Source organism: Schistocerca gregaria, chromosome 3, assembly GCF_023897955.1.
Source record: "Schistocerca gregaria isolate iqSchGreg1 chromosome 3, iqSchGreg1.2, whole genome shotgun sequence".
Lineage (NCBI taxonomy): Eukaryota > Metazoa > Arthropoda > Insecta > Orthoptera > Acrididae > Schistocerca > Schistocerca gregaria.
Window position 1 is genome coordinate 550,560,306 of NC_064922.1, and position 27,652 is coordinate 550,587,957.

Consider the following 27,652-nt stretch of genomic DNA (forward strand, 5'->3'; position numbering starts at 1 on the left):
CCCTTCTAGATCTCTTAATTCTGTATGGTATAGGTCCCACACACTTGAGCAATATTATGCGTCGTCTCACACAAGTGTTCTGAAAGCACTTTATCTTGAAGACTTAGATTTTCGCCGGCCGCGGTGGTCTCGTGGTTCTAGGCGCGCAGTCCGGAACCGTGCGACTGCTACGGTCGCAGGTTCGAATCCTGCCTCGGGCATGGATGTGTGTGATGTCCTTAGGTTAGTTAGGTTTAAGTAGTTCTAAGTTCTAGGGGACTGTTGACCATAGCTGTTAAGTCCCATAGTGCTCAGAGCCATTTGAACTTAGATTTTCTTAGTCTCCTAACAATGAACTGAAATCGTTCCATTTCATATTCCTACCAATTGTTGCATCTAGTATTTAAATGAGTGGTATTTTAGTCAAGAATATTACTTTTTGTTTATTGGGAGGTGTACAATTTTGAAAGCTTATCAGGGTCTGACTGAATATTTTTGTAGTCTAGTTTTTCAGTCACCATCCCCCTTCCCATAAATTATGGGCCTTGCCGTTGGGAGAGGTTTGCGGGCCTCAGCGACACAGATAGTCGTACCGTAGTATCGTAGGTGCAACCACAACAGAGGGGTATTTGCTAAGAGGCAAGACAAAGGTATGGATCCTGAGAAGGGCAGAAGCCTTTTCAGTAGTTTGAGGAGAAACAGTCTGGATGACTGACTGATATGACCTTGTAACATCAACCAAAACGGCCTTGCTGTGCTGGTACTCAAAAAGACTGAAATCAATGGGAAACTATAGCCGTAATTTTTCCCGAGGACACGTAGCTTTACTGTATAGCTAAATTATGATGGCGTCCTCTGGGTATAATATTCCAAAGGTAAAATAGTCCTCTATTCGGATTTCCGGGTGGGGACTACAGAGGAGGATGTCGTTACCAGCAGAAACAAAACTCATGTTCTACAGATCGAAGCGTGGAATGTCAGGTCCCTTAATCGGGCAGGCAGGTTAGAGAAAGGGAAATGGATCAGTATCAGTTACTTATAGTGGGAATTATTGGATCTCGTTGGCAGGGGGAACAAGACATCTGGTCAGGTGAATACAGGGTAGTAGTGTGGCCGACCGGTTCTAGGCACTTCAGTCTGGAACCGCGCGACCGCTCCGGTCGCAGATTCGAAACCTGCCTCGGGCATGGATGTGTGTGATGTCCTTAGGTTAGTTAGGTTTAAGTAGTTCTAAGTTCTAGCCCACTGATGAACCCAGATGTTAAGTCCCGTACTGCTCAGAGACATTTGAACCATATAAACAGGGTTATAAATACAAAATCAAAAAAGGGTAATGCAGAGTAAGTTTAATAACGAATAAAAAAATAGGAGCGTGGATAAGCTACTACGAACAGTACAGTGAAGGCATTATTGTAGCCAAGATAGAAGCCCACGCCTTCCACAGTAGGACAAGCTTATATGCCAACTACCTCCGCGGATGATAAAGAGACTGAAGAAACGTATGATGCGTTAAAAGAAATTATTCAGATAGTTAAGGAAGCCGAGAATTTGATAGTGATGGTGGACTGGAATTCGATAGTAGGAAAAGGAAGAGAAGGAAAAGTAGTAGGTGAATATGGACTTGGGGTAAGCAATAAAACTGGAAGCCACCTGGTAGAATTTTGCACAGAGCCAACTTAATCATAGCTAACACTTGGTTCAAGAATTATGAAAAGTAGTTGTATACGTGGAAGAGACCTGGAGACACTGGAAGGTTTCAGATAGATTATATAATGATAAGACAGATATTTAGGAACCAGGTTTTAAATTGTAAGACGTTTCCAGGAGCAGATGTGGACTCTGACCAAAAGTTATTAGTAATGAACTGTATACTAAAACTGAAGAAACTGCAGAAAGATAGGGATTTAAGAAGATGAGACCTGGATAAACTGAAAGAACCACAGGATGTCGAGAGTTTTAGAGGGAGCATTAGGGAACTACTGAGAAGAACAGGAAAGCAGATACAGTAGAAGAAGAATGTTTAGCTTTGAGAGATGAAATAGTTAACGCAGCAGAGAATCAAGTAAATAAAAAGATGAGGGCTAGTGGAATTACATGGGTAACAGAAGAGATATTGAATTTAATTGATCAACGGAGAAAATATAAGAATGCAGTAAATGAAGCAGGCGAAAAGGATTACAAACGTCTCAAAAATGAGATCGACAGGAACTGCAAAATGGCTAAGCAGGGATGGCTAGAGGACAAATGTAAGGATGTAGATGCTTATCTCATGAGGGGTAAGACAGATACTGCCTACAGGAAAATTAAAGAGACATTTGGAGAAAAGAGAACCACCTGTATGAATAGCAAGAGCTCAGATGGAAAACCCGTCCTAAGCGAAGAAGGGAAAGCAGAAAGGTGGAAGGAGTATGTAGAGGGTCTATACAAGGGTGATGTACTTGAGGACAATATTATGGAAATGGAAGAGGATGTAGATGAAGATGAAATGGGAGATACGATACTGCGTGAAGAGTTTGACAGGGCACTGAAAGACCTGAGTCGAAACAAGGCCCCGAGAGTAGACAACATTCCAGTGGAACTACTGACGGCCTTGGGAGAGCCAGTCCTGACAAAACTCTACCATCTAGTGAGCAAGATGTATGAAACAGGCGAAATACCCTCAGACTTCAAAAAGAATACAATAATTCCAATCCCAAAGAAAGAAGGTGTTGACGGATGTGAAATTTACCGAACTATCAGTTTAATAAATCACAACTGCAAAATACTAACGCGAGTTCTTTACAGAAGAATGGGAAAACTGGTAGAAGTCGACCTCGGGGAAGATCAGTTTGGATTCCGTAGAAATGTTGGAACACGTGAGGCAATACTGACCTTACGACTTATCTTAGAAGAAAGATTAAAGAAAAGCAAACCCATATTTCTAGCATTTGTAGACTTAGAGAAAGCTTTTGACAATGTTGACTGGAATACTCTCTTTCAAATTCTTAAGTTGGTAGGGGTAAAATACAGGGAGCGAAAGGCTATTTACAATTTGTGCAGAAACCAGATCGCAGTAATAAGAGTCGAGGGACATGAAAGGGAAGCATTGTTTGGTAAGGGAGTAAGACAGGGTTGTAGCCTCTCCCCGATGTTATTCAATCTGTATATTGAGCAAGCAGTGAAGGAAACAAAAGAAAAATTCGGAGTAGGAATTAAAATCGATGGAGAAGAAATAAAAACTTCGAGGTTTGCCGATGACATTGTAATTCTGTCACAAACACCAAAGGACCTGGAAGAGCAGCTGAACGGAATGGAGGTTGTCTTGAAAGGGTTAGATCAGATGATCATCAACAAAAGTAAAACGAGGATAAGGGAATGTAGTCGACTTAAATCAGGTGATGCTGAGGGACTAGATTAGGAAATGAGACACTTAAAGTAGTAGATGAGTTTTGCTATCTGGGAAGCAAAATAACTGATTGTGGTCGAAGAATAGAGGATATAAAACGTAGACTAGCTTTGGCAAGGTAAGCGTTTCTGAATAAGAGGAATTTGTTAACATCGAGTATAGATTTAAGTGTCAGGAAGTCTTTTACGAAAGTATCTGTATGAAGTGTAGCCATGTATGGGAGTGAAACATGGACGATAACTAGTTTGGACAAGAAGAGAATAGAAGCTTTCCAAATGGGGTGCTACATATTATGCTGAAGATTAGATGGGTAGATCACGTAACTAATGAGGAAGTACTGAACAGAATTGGGAAGAAGAGGAACTTGACTAGAAGAAGGTATCGGTTGGTAGAACACGTTCTGAGGCATCAAGGGATCACCAATTTAGTATTGGAGGGAAGCGTGGAGGGGAAAAATCGTAGAGGGAGACAAAGAGATGAATACAGTATGCACGTTTTGAAAGATGTAGGTTGCAGTAGCTATTCAGAGATAAAGAGTCTTGCACAGGATAGAGTAGCATGGAGAGCTGCGTGAAACCACTCTCTGGACTGAAGACCAACAGTTATTTCAGACAGTATATTGTGACTGGGCCCGTATACTCTGGTGTGGGTTCTGTCTCGTGGCCAATGCGGATGTGCCGGTTTCTCCCTGCTGTCCACTAATTACCGTTTGTGGGTACCAGTGTCCATGTCGGTGATTCCCCCAGCCTGGAGCTGAGGCGTAGACCTGGTATCAGCTACTGACAGCTGGAGAGGTGAATGGTGACGACGTTACATGCAGGCCTCCGCATCACAATTTTTTTAGTTTGTTTGAAATAAAGTGCATTTAATTTCTCCATCCATCCTCTTTCAAATGGTTCAGATGGCTCTAAGCATGATGGAACTTAACATATGAAGTCTTCAGTCCCCTAGACCTAGAACCATTTAAACCTAACTAACCTAAGGACATCACACACATCCATGCCAGAGGATGGATTCGAACTTGCGACCGTAGCAGCAGCGCGGTTCCAGACTGAAGCACCTAGTATACTGCGGCCGGACCATCCTCTTTCCAGCAAAAATTTAGCAATGTGTAGAAACGCTCCTGCTTTTATTCTATTGTTATTTACAAGTATACTATCTTCTTTTTGTGTCTCAGTTTTCTAAGGCATCCTATTATTGACATTATCGTTTTTTAGTTCACTATGACATTAGTTTTCTGCCTGGTATAAGGGTAATTGATTTTATAGTGTCATTTTAGCACTGGGTGAATTCTTTAGTTGTTATTAATGATTTTACTGTGGACACTTTTACAGTGACATCACACATTAGTAATGTACTGATGTGTTATTCGTAGCAATAGTTTGTTAACTTCACTGTGGTAGTTGCTCAGTCTTGTACTTATGGTGGGTTTTTGTGGAAAAATTGGTTAAAATTATAGCAGATTACAATAGGAGGTGCAGTGCTTGCAGAGTATGCCCAATATTTTTATGCTAATCGTGTTAATTAAGATACAAAACTTGAAGGCATCAAATTTATTACACCATTTTTACACTACTGGCCATTAAATTTGCTACACCAAGAAAAAATGCAGGTGATAAACGGGTATTCTTTGGACAATATACTGTATTATACTATAACTGACATGTGATTACATTTTCACGAAATTTGGGTGCATAGATCCTGAGAAATCAGTACCCAGAGCAACCACCTCTGGCCGTAATAATGGCCTTGATACGCCTGGACATTGACTCAAACAGAGGTTGGGTGGTGTGTACAGGTACAGCTGCCCATGCAGCTTCAACAGGATACCACAGTTCATCAAGAGCATTGACTGGCTTATTGTGACGAACCAGTTACTCGGCCACCATTGACCAGACGTTTTCAATTGGTGAGAGATCTGGAGAGTGTGCTAGCCAGAGCACCAGTCGAACATTTTCTGTATATATAAAGGCCCGTACAGGACCTGCGACATGCGGTCGTGTATTATCCTGCTGAAATGGAGGGTTTCGCAGGGATCGAATGAAGGGTAGAGCCACGGGTCGTAACACATCTGAAATGTAACGTCCACTGTTCAAAGTGCCGTCAATGCGAACAAGAGGTGACCGAGACTTGTAACCAATGCCACCTCATACCATCACGCCGGGTGATATGCCAGTATGACGAGGACGAATACACGCTTTCAGTGTGCGTTCACCTCGATGTCACCAAACACGGATGCGACCATCATGATGCTGTAAAGAGAACATGGATTCATCCGATAAAAAGACGTTTTGCCATTCGTGCAGCCAGGTTCGTCGTTGAGTACACCATCGCAGGCGCTCCTGTCTGTGGTGCAGCGTCAAGGGTAACCGCAGCCATGGTCTCCGAGCTGTTGGTCCATGCTGCTGCAAACGTCGTCGAACTGTTCGTGCAGATGGTTATTGTCTTGTAAACGTCCCCATCTGTTGACTCAGGGATCGAGTCTTGGCTGCACGATCCGTTACAGCCATGCGAATAAGATGCCTGTCATCTCGACTTCTAGTGATACGAGCCGTTGGGATGCAGGACGGCGTTCCGTAGTACCCTCCTGAACCCACCGATTCCATATTCTGCTAACAATCTCGACCAACGCGAGCAGCAATGTCGCAATACGATAAACCGCAATCGCGATAGGCTACAATCCAACCTTTATCGAAGTCGGAAACGTGATGGTACGCCTTTCTCCACCTTACACGAGGCATAACAACAACGTTTCACCAGGCAACGCCGGTCAACTGCTGTTTGTGTATGAGAAATCGGTTGGAAACTTTCCTCATGTCAGCACGTTGTAGGTGTCGCCACCGACGCCAACCTTGTGTGAATGCTCTGAAAAGCTAATCATTTGCATATAACAGCATCTTCTTCCTGTCGGTTACATTTCGCGTCTGTAGCACGTCATCTTCGTGGTGTAGCAATTTTAATTGCCAGTAGTGTAAGTAGGGCCGGTCGCACACAACTCGTCTAGAGGAATGGATGTACTAATATTTTCCACCATTTTGCAGAATATACGGAGACATCATCATATTTTACGAGTAGTAATTCAGCCATATACTGCCCGTCAGAGTAGCTTATATCGCAAATTACATTAATGTTAACCGGCATGACTTCATTAATTTATACACACAATGTAATTTCAAAGTGTCGTACTTACTAAATTATAGTAATATTGGCCTCCGTTTTTTAAATGGGATGACTGTACTGATGCTGATGTTCATCTGACTGCAGAGACCGGACCTTGAATGATAAAACATGTGTATAATAAAATTTATTTATTGTTATTATTTATTGCAAAACCCCACACCCTAATCCGAAACAAATCTGACCTCTCACTACGGTGCACAGATCTTGAATGATAAAACTTCAATAATTGGAATAATAAAAAAAATTATTATTATTACTGATAACAAATAGCCAAATTCTGACCCGAAAGAAACCTGATCCTTTCACTACAGTGTATAGCCCTCGAATAATACATCCCACAGAGTTGCTCTACTTTTAAAACGAGAAGGGGCGAGGGCGAACTTGAATCTTATTGGGCCAGAAATACAAGGGGAGGAGAGAGGATTAACTTCATTTTACTGTCAGTTTTATATCACATTATTGTCCAAAGTATGCACGGGTATCCTGGTACATGATGACCTTGACTGCATATGATACAAGTGCCCGACGACCATGCGATCACTATTGGCTTACATCATGACACTGGATGTCGACATACAATTTCCGCAGGTGCATGGGCAGGATGGGAGTTCCCTGGGCTGACCTTGAATGTAACACGCTCAGATACTTTCGGTGTAACCAAACACTGCAAGTGGCCTTGAGATAAGATCGTTATCTGTCCCAGAATTCTCACTGCTCTCTTGCTAACAGTGATGTTTGTTTTTTGTGAGCTGTTTTATCGTTGTTAGAACTTCGCTATAGAAGAAACAAATGGTGGTCTGTTGCTAGTAGAATTTCTTGTTCCGTAGGTGCTAAATTTTTATCCTTTATGTGCCTATAGATATGAAGTAATTTTATATCATAAAACTACTGTAACTTACAGTAAAAATTCCCCAATGTAACATGTGTGCACATTAAGTTAAATGTGCAGTAACCGCGAGTTGATGGTCAACTCTTTCTGATGTTAAAAACACAAGTATTGAGTTTAGAATCACAGTGTTTAGACAACTGGTAAGCTAAAACCGAATGGTAAGACTTAGTGGACTTCTAACAATTAATTTCATCTAAACGATTTCACTTGAGTCCTAATTAGCTTTAATTTTCGTAACTACTGGCAACACACAACCTTCAGTTACAGTTAACCTCTCACGTCGACACACACCTGCATTTGTCTCGTAAATCTATGGAATCGATGATAAGGTTAGTCAATCAATGGTTAAGATGACAATGATCAGTCGGATTCGTCTCCTTGCGAGAAAACAATACTTTTCATCCAGACTTCTTTCAGCGTAGATACAGCATCATCAGTGGGAATCTTTACCCCAACGTTGTAAAACTGTGGCTGTCGATCCACTTCAGACGTATGTTTATAGTAACTGCTTGACGGGGTGCCACCCGTTTTTCGACACCTTACTGCTGCGTTTCTATATTCGATTAGGCTTTGCTAGAACACGTTCATTACTCTAGCTGCTTCGAATTTAGCTACATGATTTTTGAGTAAATTGCATCGAAGAGAGACAGCCCCCACAGGAGATACAAAATTTAATCTACAGAGAAATAAATGAACATCTCTTGCTGAAACACGTTTGGATAGATATATGGTAAACAAACCGCTGTGTTCTTGCAAAAAGTTCGATCCTCATAGTTAACGTTTTCTTCCACCACAGGAACGAAGTTTAAAGTCTATGATCATATTAAGTGACACCTGTGTGTGGTGGAGAAGGGGGTGGGGGGGAGGAGGGGGGGGGGGTGAATTGGTGTTTGTGCGTTTGTGTGTTCGTTCTGTGAGTTATGACTGAGACAATCGCCAACTGCAGTTCATTAAATATTCTAAGACGCTTTTGCGTTTTGTGTGTTTTCCTAACCTTATTACGTACCCTCAGCTCACAAAGATCTACTGTAATTCAAATGGTTAAGATGAATTGGGTACTGAAATGAAATATTGCTCTTTTCTGATTAAGTTTATTACAGAGCCAGCATGTGAATTCGCAAAATTAGCGCACAGATCAAATTTTAAAAAACACACGAAACAAAATACACGGTGACAGATGATTCTGATGAGGAAGGAGGTCAAGCTAAACCGATGCCTCCGTCAAGGTAGTAGCAACTACGCTTTGTGACTATGTATGTCAGGTACTGACCGAGGTCGTGAACCGATAGATGATGGTCAATGTGACATAAGGTGGTTGAAATACGGGGCTACAAATCAGATGGAAGACTAAGTCACCAGACAAAGATTGCTAGCAGCTCCTGGCTGACGATAAGCTCACCACTGAACTGCCCAACAGGCGCTGCGGAGACTGGCCGTAGGCGCGAAACTACAAAGGCCGCGGCCGGCATACCCTCACGCCGAGATGCGCAGAGAATTACGGCTGACGGGCAGAAAAAAACGAGACATTCCCCTGTGGCGGCTCTCCGCCAATTTGCCGAGCGTACAGTGTACCTCGGCCGAACTTCCCAGGCCGTCCTCTGCGATGAACATCCACTGAATCCACCAAAATCTTCCCTGTTTTCCATTTTCGACATCATATTCACATGGAATCACCAAAACGTATTCCTCCAATGGCCAAGCTGCCACCACAAAGTTCACCAATGGCGTACTTATAACACTGCGCCAGAACTCCCGCATAGATGCGTCTTAGGGGTACTCGCGTGAGAAAATTTGCCGCCATAATCCGTGCTCTCTCCCGCTAAACTTGGCGCCAGAGAAACCAGTATGCATTCCACACCAGCGACGAACAGTGCACTACCTTCAGAGCAATGACAAAGCTCATCGTCCGTCTGCTGGCTGCGCACCAGAGGTGGACGATACGCCTCCGGAGTGCAGTCCACCGGCTATTGACCTACTGAAAACCGGACCACCCTCGTGGACCGACATTATGGAGAGACATCTACTGCGCTCACAGGCAAAGCGGTCACGCTTTTGTAAAGGCCCGGATGCTTTCCAAGAAGAGCCTACGGCTGTTTCTTTGACTTCTGCCGCAATGGCCAAGTCTCCCTGGCGTCCTCTCCAATACAGAAGAATCTAGTGCCATAACTACTGTTCCTAGAGACAAACTAACTCTGTTATTCCCTGCCATGTCTATAATCACTCGCTCCATAGCTGAGATGGCTGCAGTGCCTCTGCAGGGACTACGTAAGTAACAACGTGCGAAAGACGGCGTGCCCAAAGGGTTGTCACCTTTCTACTTCACTCCGTCTCTGTTACCTTTCTCACCTTTTCCCTTTTCCTATGACTCTCTTGCGCTCTCATGCTACACAATTTTGTTACAGTACGCCTATTGTGAAATTTCTGACTCTGTTAGTCATACGATTTATTCTTAAACTTCAAATCGCATTTGAACGAAGATGCAATAGTTGACACTTGACCTCATAAAGTAGAGTGATGTATAAGCAAAAGATAGTACTGCAAGTACCAGGGTGTGCCTAAAAGTAACTCTGCAATTTTTAACGAGAAAATTGTTCCAGTCTTCAAATAAAATTCTACATCTTTATTCTCCATGTCTACATTTTTTATTGCTCAACATAGTCATTCTGGTGGCGAACACATTTCTCCCAGTGAGATACCAGTTTGATGGTATTGTCACTGAAGAATGTTTCAGTTTGTTGACGAAGCCAAAACCTTACTGCTGCTTCCACCAATTCATCAGTATCAAAGCGAAGTCTTCGAAAATGTTCTTTAAACTTTGGAAACAGATGAAAATCGGATGGAGCCAACTCGGGGCTTTAGGGAGGATGATCGATGACAGTGAACTCAAGACATCTGATTGCTGCACACATCACAGGGCTTGGTGTATGGTCTGGCATTGCCGTAGTGAAGGAGAGTGTGCGCCATATGTGGCGAAGTATTCGAATTCGTGCTTCCTTAGAGTCTCGCAGTACCTTTCAGATTTTATGGTGGTGCCTTTAGACGTGAATTCGAAATGCACCACACCTTTAACATCCCAGAACACTATGAAGATGACTTTTGCTGCTGATGGCATGCTTTTTAACTTTTTGGGAGTCATTGATCCTTTGTAGCGGAACTCCACTGCTGTTATATTGTTTTCGGGTCAAAATGACGATCCTCAGCTTTCATCATGTGTCACACTGCTGTCAAGGGACACACCACCCTCACGCTCAAAACGCAAAATAAATTGTTGAAAGACGTCCCTGTTACGTGTTTCATATCAGGAATGAGCATTCGTGGTACCCGCCTTACACACAGTTTTCTTTGCCGTAGTTCTGCAATGATGGCCTGGACACGCTCTAGTGAGATGCCACACTTATCTGAGAGCAGTGTCTGTGTCATCCGACTATTTTCTCTGGTGACTTCATCAACCTGATTCCGATGAGCCTGGTCGGTCACCGTACGCGCTCGTCCACTCCGAACTCTGCCACACACGTTGAGGCTACCATCACCGTCTCGTTCATTACTTGGACAAATGGCTCAGTGTCGCAGGTTACTGATGTCGACGTAATCACCACTGTATACAGCTATTATTCTTTCATGGAGTTCAAGGAGGCAAGTTTTCTGCGGTTAGAAACTTGATTACAGCACTTTGTTTTTCATGTAACGACAGAGATACATTACAAAACGCCATGCTACAGATCGGAGCCCGCTAACAGCAGAGGACTGCAACTTGCGTCAACAAAACTGGGATGTTGACTGAGTAATATGCACGATATGTAATACCTCTGCCGATGTTGAGAACAGAATAAAAAACTCGGAAATATTACTTTTCTGTACGCCCTCAAACAACTACAGGGAGAAAATTGAGTGAGCTTTATGGTCTTGTAAACTGCTTGGAGACCGTGATAGAACAGGTAGGGACAGCGCGCGTACGCATTTATTATTAATATAGTATCATTCCGATATGTTTATAGTCATAGGATAAAACCTCTCAAAAATAAGCTAATCCCACATAGTCCATATTTCATTTTTAATATCTATTTTGCAAAGCATTTGAATAAAGAGATAGAGCCGAATCAGTTCACACGTCATTGGCTTCGCACTGAATGACCACCCAACGAAATTATTTGTGCTACCCAAGCCGGTCTTCATGGAGGAGTTGTATAATTGGTTCAAATGGCTCTGAGCACTATGGGACTTAACATTTATGGTCATCAGTCCCCTAGAACTTAGAACTACTTAAAGCTAACTAACCTAAGGACAACACACAACACCCAGCCATCACGAGGCAGAGAAAATACCTGACCCCTCCGGGGCGAGTTGTATAATTGAGCGTGCATACAAAATCGCGATTCTGCTAGCAAGGCAGAGAGTAATGAAGCTTAAGATGTGATTTGTGAAAGACAAACAATTCCTACAATAGGGGTGTGCCTAAAAGTAACTCTGCAATTTTTAACGAGAAAATTGTTCCAGTCTTCAAATAAAATTCTACATCTTTATTCTCCATGTCTACATTTTTTATTGCTCAACATAGTCATTCTGGTGGCGAACACATTTCTCCCAGTGAGATACCAGTTTGATGGTATTGTCACTGAAGAATGTTTCAGTTTGTTGACGAAGCCAAAACCTTACTGCTGCTTCCACCAATTCATCAGTATCAAAGCGAAGTCTTCGAAAATGTTCTTTAAACTTTGGAAACAGATGAAAATCGGATGGAGCCAACTCGGGGCTTTAGGGAGGATGATCGATGACAGTGAACTCAAGACATCTGATTGCTGCACACATCACAGGGCTTGGTGTATGGTCTGGCATTGCCGTAGTGAAGGAGAGTGTGCGCCATATGTGGCGAAGTATTCGAATTCGTGCTTCCTTAGAGTCTCGCAGTACCTTTCAGATTTTATGGTGGTGCCTTTAGACGTGAATTCGAAATGCACCACACCTTTAACATCCCAGAACACTATGAAGATGACTTTTGCTGCTGATGGCATGCTTTTTAACTTTTTGGGAGTCATTGATCCTTTGTAGCGGAACTCCACTGCTGTTATATTGTTTTCGGGTCAAAATGACGATCCTCAGCTTTCATCATGTGTCACACTGCTGTCAAGGGACACACCACCCTCACGCTCAAAACGCAAAATAAATTGTTGAAAGACGTCCCTGTTACGTGTTTCATATCAGGAATGAGCATTCGTGGTACCCGCCTTACACACAGTTTTCTTTGCCGTAGTTCTGCAATGATGGCCTGGACACGCTCTAGTGAGATGCCACACTTATCTGAGAGCAGTGTCTGTGTCATCCGACTATTTTCTCTGGTGACTTCATCAACCTGATTCCGATGAGCCTGGTCGGTCACCGTACGCGCTCGTCCACTCCGAACTCTGCCACACACGTTGAGGCTACCATCACCGTCTCGTTCATTACTTGGACAAATGGCTCAGTGTCGCAGGTTACTGATGTCGACGTAATCACCACTGTATACAGCTATTATTCTTTCATGGAGTTCAAGGAGGCAAGTTTTCTGCGGTTAGAAACTTGATTACAGCACTTTGTTTTTCATGTAACGACAGAGATACATTACAAAACGCCATGCTACAGATCGGAGCCCGCTAACAGCAGAGGACTGCAACTTGCGTCAACAAAACTGGGATGTTGACTGAGTAATATGCACGATATGCAATACCTCTGCCGATGTTGAGAACAGAATAAAAAACTCGGAAATATTACTTTTCTGTACGCCCTCAAACAACTACAGGGAGAAAATTGAGTGAGCTTTATGGTCTTGTAAACTGCTTGGAGACCGTGATAGAACAGGTAGGGACAGCGCGCGTACGCATTTATTATTAATATAGTATCATTCCGATATGTTTATAGTCATAGGATAAAACCTCTCAAAAATAAGCTAATCCCACATAGTCCATATTTCATTTTTAATATCTATTTTGCAAAGCATTTGAATAAAGAGATAGAGCCGAATCAGTTCACACGTCATTGGCTTCGCACTGAATGACCACCCAACGAAATTATTTGTGCTACCCAAGCCGGTCTTCATGGAGGAGTTGTATAATTGGTTCAAATGGCTCTGAGCACTATGGGACTTAACATTTATGGTCATCAGTCCCCTAGAACTTAGAACTACTTAAAGCTAACTAACCTAAGGACAACACACAACACCCAGCCATCACGAGGCAGAGAAAATACCTGACCCCTCCGGGGCGAGTTGTATAATTGAGCGTGCATACAAAATCGCGATTCTGCTAGCAAGGCAGAGAGTAATGAAGCTTAAGATGTGATTTGTGAAAGACAAACAATTCCTACAATATTTATTAGAGTAAACGTATTAATTGTGAGTTATATTGAAGGGTGATGAGCTATTTCACGTGAGAGATCTGCAGGTGTACGTTCGTTAGCATACAATTTCTATAATCAGTTTTAAGCTTTGCCTGAAAGAATTTAAATTAAAAGCCGATGGCACATCCGTAAACTTCTGGGTTTTTCATGTACTCGAGATGTTCGTTAGTACTCCATTAGAGTCTCACAGCAAAGAACAGCTTGACTGGCGACTCCGTGGAGTGCTGTGTGCACAACGACCATATATGTTAAATTAAAAGGAAAGTCAGCGTTGGCCGTAATACTGATGGTTTATTGATGGCAAAATCGATTTTCAATCACATAGTGATAATCTTCAGAGCTGTGGTGTACAAATTAAACTCATAGGCACTGGTATCAAGTTATCAGTAACCAAAACTGAGAAACGATCATAATCTGTAGAAAGAAATTATAATTAATCGAAACCCTGAGCTGCCAACATGCGTAGTTGATATACCTCAACGGGGACAGCTGAAAATGTTTGGCCCCACCGGGACTCTTCTCTTGCGTCGTAAGACATCCGTTTAAGTTCGTTGATGATCTATCTACTCAGTTTTTTTATTTTATTTTTACAGAGAGCACGTAGCCGTGTGACCGAACACGCTGAGCTACCGTGCCGGCGTCCATCTGAGCCACCGAGGGCACAGAGCATAGCGCGACTGCAAGGACTTATCCCTTGCACGCTTCCCGTAAGACCCACATTCCCAACTGTCCGCAACGTACATTCGTAATGTTCCTAAATGATATTTGCCCATTCACTCATTATTGACGCCAACTAAATTGGGGATTCCTGTAAGAGTTCGGGCAAGTGTGCGCATTCGCACGGAAGAAGGTCAATGGCCGGGTAGCCTTTAACTATATGAAGATAGTAACTGTTCCGAAAGAACAGATACCAATGAGACAAGTCCCTGCAGTCACGCTTTCCTCTGTGTCCTCGTTGGCTGAGATGGATAGAGCGTCTGCCATGTAAGCAGGAGATCCCGGATTCGTGTCCCGGTCGGGGCACACATTTTCACCTGTCCCCGTTGATGTATATCAACGCCTGTCAACAGCTGAAGGTATTAATATATAATTCTAATTTCGGATGTGAAGTAAGTCAGTCTTCAGAGGAGTGCGCTTATGGAAACCCTCGTCTGTATTAGCATAGAGTGCACGTAACTGTCTTCATCTGTACTGTAGTAGCAGGGCCGTAAGGTGCCTATTCGCATCAAAGCAAAATACTGAAATTCTGAAAACGTCCGCCAACCTGGCATCTTTAAATGATGTTATCATCCCTGCACGGATGTAGCACATAGATAATGAATAAGCTGTTCTTCTAAATTAAAAGGAAGGTCAGTGTTGGTATCTATTCTTTCGGAACAGTTACTATCTTCAAATAATTTATATATAAAAATACTTTACCAACACAACAGTTACACATGTAATCAATTAAACGAGGGTTTTCTACTGCTCTATAAGGTATTGGCACATTGTATAACTTTTTAATGTACGTGACAGACAACGACGATCGTAATAGATTCATGCAATCGGCGATTCAAACAGTCAGTCGCTTGCATGATGGCCAGTGTAAGGGGTATTAAGTTGCCACGATGAGTCCGAAGAGAAAGAAACGTTCCGTGTCGATCTGCAACAGGGCTGTTGTGATGCATTGGCAGGGTAAAAGTTACCGTAAGCTTGGTAAAAAAATTTCAAGACACTGATAGAAAAGACAATAAACGCAGATCCGGACGTACAAGAGCTTAGGCATAGGGAACATCGAAGGATAGTTCGTCTTGCACAAGAAGAACCCTTTAAAAATGCAGGGTCGTTTGTATCGGACGTCCAGTTAACGTCCAACAAACACGTCAGCTCTAAAACTATTAGAAATGTTTTTAATCACAGCTGATGCTCATGGAGATATCCCAGAAAGAAGCCAATTATTTCGGAAGTTAATCAAAGAAATCGCTTGCAATTGGCTAAAGGTTACGTCAGTAAATCGTTGAGTTTTGGAATATAGTGCTACTTTCTGACGAATCCAAGTTTAACTTGTTTATATATGACGGAAAAGGAAAAGTACGGTGCAAACTACAGAGCTCCAATCACAACATTACTGAAGGTGCCACAGATTATCGTAAATATATCGATGTGTTGCGCCACCATTTACGATGCAGTGCACAGAAACTGGGTCTTGATGGCGGATTTTTCTTTTTTTTCCAGCAAGACAACGATCCTAAACATGTGGCTCTTAGAACTCGGGATTGGCCATTATATAATGCTCCAAGAAGGGATTTGCCTCCACAAAAGAGCCCTGATCTTAACGCTATAGAGTATCTTCCATTCAAAAGTTCGAAAACGTCATTTTCTAGAAAGAGCGAGTTTCAGAGCGTGTTGTTAGAGGGATGGTGGAAGATCTCGCGAGATATTAGTCGCAACTTTGTTCACTCCCTGCCGAGACGCCTGCGAGCTGTCATCAGCGTCAACAGCATGCCCACAGACTACTAAAATTGAGTTACGTAAATCAGAGGGTCTTTAACTTCATTTTTGTGTAGGAGTGCTAATACTTCCCCTACTGTACATATAAATAAATATAGCAGTGTCTTGGCATCACCTTTATTTCAGAATGAATTTTTCACTGATGCGCTGATGTGAAGCTTCCCGGTAGATTAAAACCGTGTGCTGAACCGCGACTCGAACTCGGGACCTTTGCCTTTCGCGGGCAAGTGCCCAGGCTGTGGCTAGGGGTTCGAGTCTCGGTCTCGCATGTACTTTTCTTGCTAGGAAGTCTCGTCACCTTTATTTTCTGTAAGGTATATAATTATAATGGTAGGAGTGTCAATACTTTGTGGAGACAGTATACCTGATTACGTTGGAGCTCAGATTGTGTTCTAAGATTCTACGTTGAACAAGTAAAAACGGAACTGAATAGAAAAATGGGCCTTATTGATAGTTTGTCCATTCTTAGGCGGGAGGACGTGCATTTGCAACAGACTGCAGTGTTAAGAGCGTGGCGCACCTCGCAACCTCCCCGTCGTAGCCGCCTCATTGAGTGTTGTCGGTGGCGTTCCGTCAATGGCATTGCCGCTGGCGCGGCGTCCTTGGCAGGAGCGCTGAACCCAATTGGCTGAGCCTCGGCCCCAGCAGCCAATAGAAGCACGGCGGCGCAGACTGGAATGCACGTCTGCCTTCCGCAGAGGGTTCGACTTTTTTCCCCGGCACCCACCACCTTGTTGTTCCACATAAGCAACGCCCAAACCAAGGGTAAGAGAAGTGCCTTACGGACATTGTGTGTGTTCTTCAGGACATTGTGACGCAAAAAATAGTTACTGTGCAAAATCAGCGTAAATATCGCAATAGGTGACACCACTTACTAACACTGAACATCTGCATCTCACAGAACATCTGCATCTACACTCCGTAAACCACCTTCTAGAGTGTGGGGGAGGGTACTTCGTGTACAATCTCACCTCTCCTTTCCCTCTTTCAGTGTCGAACGGTCCACGGGAAGAACGAGTGTTGGTGATCCTCAGTGAGCCCTTGAATCTCTCTAATTTTGCCTTTGAATCTCTCTAATTTTGCCCTAACGTTCTTTTCGTGAGATACACGTATAAGGAAGCAATATATTCACTTATGGAAGTTCGCTATCCGAATTTTAACTGTACACCGTAATGGACAATGCCTCTCTTGTAGTGTCTGCTACTTACACTTGGACGAGTATCTCCACACAAACAAACCAGTGATGCAACGTGCTGCTCTCCTTTGGATCTTCCCTTTTTCCTCTGCCAGTCCCACCTTGGACGTATCGCAGACTGCTGAGCAATATTCAAGCACTGGCGGAACGTACGTTCTGGAAGTGACCATGTTTGTAGACGGACTTAACTTCTTGAGGATTATTCCAATAAAATTGTTAAGACTTTCGTGGCCACTTGTTGACAAACTGCTTATTTGCTTCTGTCTCGGGTTCTTCGGCCGACGTTCGTGTGATGATTTTGCTGACGTTTCGCCAGCACGAGTGGCTGGCATTGTCAAAGCTTCACCCTCCATTGCCGGAGGTGAACTGGAGCCGGGCTCGCGGCCGCAGACTATATGTACCTTGCGCGCCAACGTCCGAGGGCTTCTCCGCGGTCATTTCCGCGGTCATTTCCGGTGCGTTTCTCCTCTTGCTACCTGCTACGGTCGTTCTCTGCAGTACGGGAAGCCAGGAGCCGTTTACCTTAAGGCTTTCTTCTTTCTTGTTGAAGCTGTTCCCGTGTTTGTGTATTTCTACAGCTTCTCTGTACAAGCGGGTGTGATAGTGCTTCTCTACAGCCAGAACTTCCGTGTCGGTGAATTTTATTACATGTACCTGGTCGGTCTCACTCAGTGCGTGTTCTGCCACGGCCGATTTTTCCACCTGTCCCAACCTGCAATGTCGCTTATGTTCTTTGATCCTGGTGTTGATTGATCTTCCAGTCATTCCGACATACACTTTCCCGCATGTGCATGGTAAGCGGTATATTCCTGACATTGCAAGTGGGTCCCTTTTATCCTTTGCCGATCTAAGACATTCTTTGATCTTCCTTGTCGGTTTGAAAATTGTCTTTACGCCGTGCTTGTGTAATATACGGCCGATTCTGTCCGTCACTCTGGGAATGTATGGCAGAAAGGCCGTACCCGACATTTCTTTTTCTGGTTTCTTACTTCGCCGAGCCAGAAAAGAGGCATGATTCAGACGCTCGTAACGCGAGCACCACGAATATGTGAGCCGCAGCACCTTAAACGCGAAATGCAACACCTGGAAAGTGTTCTGAGGAGCAATGGGTACTCCACAAATGATATTAGAAGTGTAACAGAGCCAAACCACCGGCGAAGTAAGAAACCAGAAAAAGAAATGTCGGGTACGGCCTTTCTGCCATACATTCCCAGAGTGACGGACAGAATCGGCCGTATATTACACAAGCACGGCGTAAAGACAATTTTCAAACCGACAAGGAAGATCAAAGAATGTCTTAGATCGGCAAAGGATAAAAGGGACCCACTTGCAATGTCAGGAATATACCGCTTACCATGCACATGCGGGAAAGTGTAAGTCGGAATGACTGGAAGATCAATCAACACCAGGATCAAAGAACATAAGCGACATTGCAGGTTGGGACAGGTGGAAAAATCGGCCGTGGCAGAACACGCACTGAGTGAGACCGACCAGGTACATGTAATAAAATTCACCGACACGGAAGTTCTGGCTGTAGAGAAGCACTATCACACCCGCTTGTACAGAGAAGCTGTAGAAATACACAAACACGGGAACAGCTTCAACAAGAAAGAAGAAAGCCTTAAGGTAAACGGCTCCTGGCTTCCCGTACTGCAGAGAACGACCGTAGCAGGTAGCAAGAGGAGAAACGCACCGGAAATGACCGCGGAAATGACCGCGGAGAAGCCCTCGGACGTTGGCGCGCAAGGTACATATAGTCTGCGGCCGCGAGCCCGGCTCCAGTTCACCTCCGGCAATGGAGGGTGAAGCTTTGACAATGCCAGCCACTCGTGCTGGCGAAACGTCAGCAAAATCATCACACGAACGTCGGCCGAAGAACCCGAGACAGAAGCAAATAAGCAGTTTGTCAACAAGTGGCCACGAAAGTCTTAACAATTTTGTATTGCGCCTCTACGGGGAGGAAATTTGCAGATTGTACCGACGCCTTGACCAACAACGGAAGAAGAAAGCGCGATTGATGTCCTCTCTCGCCTTCCTTTCGCGGTGCAGAGATGAAGATGCTACACCGAAGTTCTTGAAATGTATGCGCCTATTCACCACCGCCCAAGCTCATCGTATCTACAACAGAATGGAACGAGCTTTTCTTCGTGAGCGAATTCACACAATACGGAGAAACTTGGCAAAAACGGATCAGGAACTTTTGGACATGTTCTACCAACTAAGTAGCAGAATGCATCGAGACGACTGGGACAAGATCGACAGCATCACTTACAGGAGCATGCAGAATGAACTCGAGCGCTGCACAGAGCGACAGAAGAAAAAGTTTGAAGGATTCCGGAAGAAGACTGACAAGGCGATTCCCGACATGTCACGCACTGTGGTCAACCTCACTGAACGACAATTGACCGAAGAGGAAGTATCCGTTCTTCAAAAAGGAGGGAATTTCGCTGTCATCCCAAGAACTATACCTGTGGAGGACATCATTGCTAACACCGAAGCGGCCATTCGGACCCTTCCTTGTGAAAGGGCAGAGGAAATACGCACTGAAACAGCCAGGATACTGCGCCGAGCTAAACCACCAGCATGCAATCTGAAGAAAGAAGAAGTACAAGCTATTAAGAATCTTAACGCTGACAAGAGTATATTGGTACTGCCTGCCGATAAGGGGAATGCGACCGTCGTAATGAAGACCGAAGATTATGAACAAAAGATCCGAGACCTATTAGATCCGACGACGTACCGAAAACTAAGCGCAGATCCGACGCAGCGTATCACACGGAATACGAATCGGTTAATCAAGGCATCTTCTGTTCCGGAGGACATACAGAGATACCTGCGCAACACAGAAGCCCTACCACCTCGCCTGTATGGATTACCTAAGATCCATAAGAACAACGTTCCATTAAGACCGATTGTTAGCGCTCCTGGCTCACCGACATATAAACTGGCAAAACACTTGGCCTCTCTGCTCCAGCCGCACGTGGGGAAGACCGACACGTACGTAAAGGACTCAGGACATTTCATCGAGAAGCTGAAGAAACTAAAACTTGCACCAAACGACATCCTGGTCAGCTTTGATATTGTTTCTTTGTTTACGAAAGTGCCACTCAGTGACGCTCTGGAGCACATCGGTTCCATTTTCCCGCAAGACATCATGAAGCTCTTCCATGCCTGTCTCACCACGAGCTATTTCACGTGGAATGGCAATTTCTACGAACAGCTGGAAGGCGTTGCCATGGGTAGTCCTCTTAGTCCAGTGGTGGCCAACTTCTTCATGGAACATTTCGAAGCACAGGCACTGGACTCGGCGACTTGTAAACCTAAGGTGTGGTACAGGTACGTCGATGATACTTTCGTCGTGTGGAGCCATGGTGAAGAACAGCTCGGTGACTTCCTAAGACACTTGAACAACCTCCACGCCAACATAAAATTTACCATGGAAGTGGAAAAGGACAAAAACTACCATTTCTAGATGTGCTGGTCACAAGGGATGGCCAAAACCTGGGACATAGCGTGTACCGAAAATCGACGCACACGGACCGATATCTGCACAAACTGTCAAACCACCACCCGAGCCAGAAAAGAGGCATGATTCAGACGCTCGTAACGCGAGCACCACGAATATGTGAGCCGCAGCACCTTAAACGCGAAATGCAACACCTGGAAAGTGTTCTGAGGAGCAATGGGTACTCCACAAATGATATTAGAAGTGTAACAGAGCCAAACCACCGGCGAAGTAAGAAACCAGAAAAAGAAATGTCGGGTACGGCCTTTCTGCCATACATTCCCAGAGTGACGGACAGAATCGGCCGTATATTACACAAGCACGGCGTAAAGACAATTTTCAAACCGACAAGGAAGATCAAAGAATGTCTTAGATCGGCAAAGGATAAAAGGGACCCACTTGCAATGTCAGGAATATACCGCTTACCATGCACATGCGGGAAAGTGTATGTCGGAATGACTGGAAGATCAATCAACACCAGGATCAAAGAACATAAGCGACATTGCAGGTTGGGACAGGTGGAAAAATCGGCCGTGGCAGAACACGCACTGAGTGAGACCGACCAGGTACATGTAATAAAATTCACCGACACGGAAGTTCTGGCTGTAGAGAAGCACTATCACACCCGCTTGTACAGAGAAGCTGTAGAAATACACAAACACGGGAACAGCTTCAACAAGAAAGAAGAAAGCCTTAAGGTAAACGGCTCCTGGCTTCCCGTACTGCAGAGAACGACCGTAGCAGGTAGCAAGAGGAGAAACGCACCGGAAATGACCGCGGAAATGACCGCGGAGAAGCCCTCGCACGTTGGCGCGCAAGGTACATATAGTCTGCGGCCGCGAGCCCGGCTCCAGTTCACCTCCGGCAATGGAGGGTGAAGCTTTGACAATGCCAGCCACTCGTGCTGGCGAAACGTCAGCAAAATCATCACACGAACGTCGGCCGAAGAACCCGAGACAGAAGCAAATAAGCAGTTTGTCAACAAGTGGCCACGAAAGTCTTAACAATTTTGTATTGCGCCTCTACGGGGAGGAAATTTGCAGATTGTACCGACGCCTTGACCAACAACGGAAGAAGAAAGCGCGATTGATGTCCTCTCTCGCCTTCCTTTCGCGGTGCAGAGATGAAGATGCTACACCGAAGTTCTTGAAATGTATGCGCCTATTCACCACCGCCCAAGCTCATCGTATCTACAACAGAATGGAACGAGCTTTTCTTCGTGAGCGAATTCACACAATACGGAGAAACTTGGCAAAAACGGATCAGGAACTTTTGGACATGTTCTACCAACTAAGTAGCAGAATGCATCGAGACGACTGGGACAAGATCGACAGCATCACTTACAGGAGCATGCAGAATGAACTCGAGCGCTGCACAGAGCGACAGAAGAAAAAGTTTGAAGGATTCCGGAAGAAGACTGACAAGGCGATTCCCGACATGTCACGCACTGTGGTCAACCTCACTGAACGACAATTGACCGAAGAGGAAGTATCCGTTCTTCAAAAAGGAGGGAATTTCGCTGTCATCCCAAGAACTATACCTGTGGAGGACATCATTGCTAACACCGAAGCGGCCATTCGGACCCTTCCTTGTGAAAGGGCAGAGGAAATACGCACTGAAACAGCCAGGATACTGCGCCGAGCTAAACCACCAGCATGCAATCTGAAGAAAGAAGAAGTACAAGCTATTAAGAATCTTAACGCTGACAAGAGTATATTGGTACTGCCTGCCGATAAGGGGAATGCGACCGTCGTAATGAAGACCGAAGATTATGAACAAAAGATCCGAGACCTATTAGATCCGACGACGTACCGAAAACTAAGCGCAGATCCGACGCAGCGTATCACACGGAATACGAATCGGTTAATCAAGGCATCTTCTGTTCCGGAGGACATACAGAGATACCTGCGCAACACAGAAGCCCTACCACCTCGCCTGTATGGATTACCTAAGATCCATAAGAACAACGTTCCATTAAGACCGATTGTTAGCGCTCCTGGCTCACCGACATATAAACTGGCAAAACACTTGGCCTCTCTGCTCCAGCCGCACGTGGGGAAGACCGACACGTACGTAAAGGACTCAGGACATTTCATCGAGAAGCTGAAGAAACTAAAACTTGCACCAAACGACATCCTGGTCAGCTTTGACATTGTTTCTTTGTTTACGAAAGTGCCACTCAGTGACGCTCTGGAGCACATCGGTTCCATTTTCCCGCAAGACATCATGAAGCTCTTCCATGCCTGTCTCACCACGAGCTATTTCACGTGGAATGGCAATTTCTACGAACAGCTGGAAGGCGTTGCCATGGGTAGTCCTCTTAGTCCAGTGGTGGCCAACTTCTTCATGGAACATTTCGAAGCACAGGCACTGGACTCGGCGACTTGTAAACCTAAGGTGTGGTACAGGTACGTCGATGATACTTTCGTCGTGTGGAGCCATGGTGAAGAACAGCTCGGTGACTTCCTAAGACACTTGAACAACCTCCACGCCAACATAAAATTTACCATGGAAGTGGAAAAGGACAAAAACTACCATTTCTAGATGTGCTGGTCACAAGGGATGGCCAAAACCTGGGACATAGCGTGTACCGAAAATCGACGCACACGGACCGATATCTGCACAAACTGTCAAACCACCACCCGAGCCAGAAAAGAGGCATGATTCAGACGCTCGTAACGCGAGCACCACGAATATGTGAGCCGCAGCACCTTAAACGCGAAATGCAACACCTGGAAAGTGTTCTGAGGAGCAATGGGTACTCCACAAATGATATTAGAAGTGTAACAGAGCCAAACCACCGGCGAAGTAAGAAACCAGAAAAAGAAATGTCGGGTACGGCCTTTCTGCCATACATTCCCAGAGTGACGGACAGAATCGGCCGTATATTACACAAGCACGGCGTAAAGACAATTTTCAAACCGACAAGGAAGATCAAAGAATGTCTTAGATCGGCAAAGGATAAAAGGGACCCACTTGCAATGTCAGGAATATACCGCTTACCATGCACATGCGGGAAAGTGTATGTCGGAATGACTGGAAGATCAATCAACACCAGGATCAAAGAACATAAGCGACATTGCAGGTTGGGACAGGTGGAAAAATCGGCCGTGGCAGAACACGCACTGAGTGAGACCGACCAGGTACATGTAATAAAATTCACCGACACGGAAGTTCTGGCTGTAGAGAAGCACTATCACACCCGCTTGTACAGAGAAGCTGTAGAAATACACAAACACGGGAACAGCTTCAACAAGAAAGAAGAAAGCCTTAAGGTAAACGGCTCCTGGCTTCCCGTACTGCAGAGAACGACCGTAGCAGGTAGCAAGAGGAGAAACGCACCGGAAATGACCGCGGAAATGACCGCGGAGAAGCCCTCGCACGTTGGCGCGCAAGGTACATATAGTCTGCGGCCGCGAGCCCGGCTCCAGTTCACCTCCGGCAATGGAGGGTGAAGCTTTGACAATGCCAGCCACTCGTGCTGGCGAAACGTCAGCAAAATCATCACACGAACGTCGGCCGAAGAACCCGAGACAGAAGCAAATAAGCAGTTTGTCAACAAGTGGCCACGAAAGTCTTAACAATTTTGTATTGCGCCTCTACGGGGAGGAAATTTGCAGATTGTACCGACGCCTTGACCAACAACGGAAGAAGAAAGCGCGATTGATGTCCTCTCTCGCCTTCCTTTCGCGGTGCAGAGATGAAGATGCTACACCGAAGTTCTTGAAATGTAAGCGCCTATTCACCACCGCCCAAGCTCATCGTATCTACAACAGAATGGAACGAGCTTTTCTTCGTGAGCGAATTCACACAATACGGAGAAACTTGGCAAAAACGGATCAGGAACTTTTGGACATGTTCTACCAACTAAGTAGCAGAATGCATCGAGACGACTGGGACAAGATCGACAGCATCACTTACAGGAGCATGCAGAATGAACTCGAGCGCTGCACAGAGCGACAGAAGAAAAAGTTTGAAGGATTCCGGAAGAAGACTGACAAGGCGATTCCCGACATGTCACGCACTGTGGTCAACCTCACTGAACGACAATTGACCGAAGAGGAAGTATCCGTTCTTCAAAAAGGAGGGAATTTCGCTGTCATCCCAAGAACTATACCTGTGGAGGACATCATTGCTAACACCGAAGCGGCCATTCGGACCCTTCCTTGTGAAAGGGCAGAGGAAATACGCACTGAAACAGCCAGGATACTGCGCCGAGCTAAACCACCAGCATGCAATCTGAAGAAAGAAGAAGTACAAGCTATTAAGAATCTTAACGCTGACAAGAGTATATTGGTACTGCCTGCCGATAAGGGGAATGCGACCGTCGTAATGAAGACCGAAGATTATGAACAAAAGATCCGAGACCTATTAGATCCGACGACGTACCGAAAACTAAGCGCAGATCCGACGCAGCGTATCACACGGAATACGAATCGGTTAATCAAGGCATCTTCTGTTCCGGAGGACATACAGAGATACCTGCGCAACACAGAAGCCCTACCACCTCGCCTGTATGGATTACCTAAGATCCATAAGAACAACGTTCCATTAAGACCGATTGTTAGCGCTCCTGGCTCACCGACATATAAACTGGCAAAACACTTGGCCTCTCTGCTCCAGCCGCACGTGGGGAAGACCGACACGTACGTAAAGGACTCAGGACATTTCATCGAGAAGCTGAAGAAACTAAAACTTGCACCAAACGACATCCTGGTCAGCTTTGATATTGTTTCTTTGTTTACGAAAGTGCCACTCAGTGACGCTCTGGAGCACATCGGTTCCATTTTCCCGCAAGACATCATGAAGCTCTTCCATGCCTGTCTCACCACGAGCTATTTCACGTGGAATGGCAATTTCTACGAACAGCTGGAAGGCGTTGCCATGGGTAGTCCTCTTAGTCCAGTGGTGGCCAACTTCTTCATGGAACATTTCGAAGCACAGGCACTGGACTCGGCGACTTGTAAACCTAAGGTGTGGTACAGGTACGTCGATGATACTTTCGTCGTGTGGAGCCATGGTGAAGAACAGCTCGGTGACTTCCTAAGACACTTGAACAACCTCCACGCCAACATAAAATTTACCATGGAAGTGGAAAAGGACAAAAACTACCATTTCTAGATGTGCTGGTCACAAGGGATGGCCAAAACCTGGGACATAGCGTGTACCGAAAATCGACGCACACGGACCGATATCTGCACAAACTGTCAAACCACCACCCGAGCCAGAAAAGAGGCATGATTCAGACGCTCGTAACGCGAGCACCACGAATATGTGAGCCGCAGCACCTTAAACGCGAAATGCAACACCTGGAAAGTGTTCTGAGGAGCAATGGGTACTCCACAAATGATATTAGAAGTGTAACAGAGCCAAACCACCGGCGAAGTAAGAAACCAGAAAAAGAAATGTCGGGTACGGCCTTTCTGCCATACATTCCCAGAGTGACGGACAGAATCGGCCGTATATTACACAAGCACGGCGTAAAGACAATTTTCAAACCGACAAGGAAGATCAAAGAATGTCTTAGATCGGCAAAGGATAAAAGGGACCCACTTGCAATGTCAGGAATATACCGCTTACCATGCACATGCGGGAAAGTGTATGTCGGAATGACTGGAAGATCAATCAACACCAGGATCAAAGAACATAAGCGACATTGCAGGTTGGGACAGGTGGAAAAATCGGCCGTGGCAGAACACGCACTGAGTGAGACCGACCAGGTACATGTAATAAAATTCACCGACACGGAAGTTCTGGCTGTAGAGAAGCACTATCACACCCGCTTGTACAGAGAAGCTGTAGAAATACACAAACACGGGAACAGCTTCAACAAGAAAGAAGAAAGCCTTAAGGTAAACGGCTCCTGGCTTCCCGTACTGCAGAGAACGACCGTAGCAGGTAGCAAGAGGAGAAACGCACCGGAAATGACCGCGGAGAAGCCCTCGGACGTTGGCGCGCAAGGTACATATAGTCTGCGGCCGCGAGCCCGGCTCCAGTTCACCTCCGGCAATGGAGGGTGAAGCTTTGACAATGCCAGCCACTCGTGCTGGCGAAACGTCAGCAAAATCATCACACGAACGTCGGCCGAAGAACCCGAGACAGAAGCAAATAAGCAGTTTGTCAACAAGTGGCCACGAAAGTCTTAACAATTTTGTATTGCGCCTCTACGGGGAGGAAATTTGCAGATTGTACCGACGCCTTGACCAACAACGGAAGAAGAAAGCGCGATTGATGTCCTCTCTCGCCTTCCTTTCGCGGTGCAGAGATGAAGATGCTACACCGAAGTTCTTGAAATGTAAGCGCCTATTCACCACCGCCCAAGCTCATCGTATCTACAACAGAATGGAACGAGCTTTTCTTCGTGAGCGAATTCACACAATACGGAGAAACTTGGCAAAAACGGATCAGGAACTTTTGGACATGTTCTACCAACTAAGTAGCAGAATGCATCGAGACGACTGGGACAAGATCGACAGCATCACTTACAGGAGCATGCAGAATGAACTCGAGCGCTGCACAGAGCGACAGAAGAAAAAGTTTGAAGGATTCCGGAAGAAGACTGACAAGGCGATTCCCGACATGTCACGCACTGTGGTCAACCTCACTGAACGACAATTGACCGAAGAGGAAGTATCCGTTCTTCAAAAAGGAGGGAATTTC